The sequence below is a fragment of the Pteropus alecto genome, unplaced genomic scaffold (assembly GCF_000325575.1).
Source record: "Pteropus alecto unplaced genomic scaffold, ASM32557v1 scaffold161, whole genome shotgun sequence".
Lineage (NCBI taxonomy): Eukaryota > Metazoa > Chordata > Mammalia > Chiroptera > Pteropodidae > Pteropus > Pteropus alecto.
This window is the reverse complement of record NW_006432943.1, coordinates 1,328,650-1,330,322: the sequence shown is the minus strand read 5'-3', so window position 1 is coordinate 1,330,322 and position 1,673 is coordinate 1,328,650.

Sequence of the window (1,673 nt, the reverse complement as noted above, 5' to 3'; positions counted from 1 at the left end):
TTGAATGAGTCAATGGCCAGTGGGGAGACTGTGACACTGTAAGCAAGCACTCCTCATAACAACCAATAAGTTAGAAATGATGTGGGAATGAGAAAGAGAAATCAGACATCATAGGAAAGGGAACATATCAGAAGAAGAAAACTGAATGTGCAGTAGAACACATTGATCATTAAGGGTAGGAAATAAGCTTGTAGCGAGGATAAAACTGGCACATCACTAAGTCCTGTGCCACCTCTCAGGGAGCCAGGAAAGCCTTTTGTATTGTTCTTTTCTTTTTTTTTTTTTTAAAAAATGGAAAACTGAGCTGAAGTTGTCCTGAATGTTTCAAAAAATAAATAAAAACCTCAAGGATCATCTGCAACCCAATAATGTGTCCTTGGGCCTGTTGGACTTCCTGGCTTTAAAAAAAAAAAAATCAAAACAAATGAACAAGGAAAACAAAACAAAAACAAACTCACAGAAATAAGGAACAAATTGGTGGTTGCTAGAGGGGAAGGGAGAGGAGGGACGGGTGAAAAGGATGAAGGGGACTATAGTCAATAATAGTATGCTAGGTTTGCACAGTGACAGTTGGTTACTAGCCTTAGTGTGGTGAACACATTGTAGGATATGTAAATGTCAAATCACTGTGTTGTATACCAAAACTAATGTGATATTGTATGATAACTACAATAAAAACAATTAAATCTAGTAGTGAAAAAAAAGAAAAGATAAGCTATGGGTCATGTAATTATGACGTTCTAAAAGAATTAGAAGAGAATGCCATTGTGTCATTTTTTATTACCTCTTCTAGAATAAAAAGTTAGAGACTGGAATATAATAAAAATAAAGAATGTTATCTTTATCTGTTTGTCTGAGGCTTCATTTGTCCTATGCATTTTCAAATGCTGCTTTACTTGAAAACTGTCCATTTTCACAGCCCCATTGCATCAGGCCTACAAAGACCCAAATGGAAGTCCTGGGAGGTCCTGGGTTGTGCAGAAATGTATGGTCCAACCTAAAATCCCTATACCCAAATAAGAAAACTGGCAACATAAGGTAAAGCCACCTAGATTTTATAAAACTCCAATTTATTCCAGGTGCATTGCTAAGTACTTTTTAAATACAAAACTACTTACTTTGGTTATATGAGAGTAGTGAAGAGTAGAAACTGTCCTGTTTCACTGTGATCTAGGAGGAGTGATGTGAAGGGCAGAAGATGAAGAGAAGGCAAAGCCATGAAGGCCACCCCGAAAGACAGTCTAGGAAGAGGAGCGAGGTATAAGACTTCTCTATCCATCAGAACTAAAATGAAATCCCAGCTCTATCAATGGAGCTAGTTGCTAGGCTCTTCAAACCACAGTTTCCTCTTAGCTAATATGAAGTAAGAATACCTCCCTAATGAGGTTGTAGCAAGGACAGAAGGAGGTAAGAGTAAGAGGAGCACTCAGCATTCTGCTTACTGAAAAGCAGCGACACTTTGGAACACTTGTTGATATAATGCCATATGTAAATAAGTGCTGGCCTCTGTACTGAATTGTCTTAGATGAATTACAAATGTAGTAAAACCTGGGAAGCAAAAGGTCAATGTGGGCTAAAATAATCAAGGATGTTTTCCCAGAGACAGTGAGTCGACAGCTGAAATTTAAAGAAACAACAGGATTTTGATTAGATGACTATGGGGTTAAGAATTC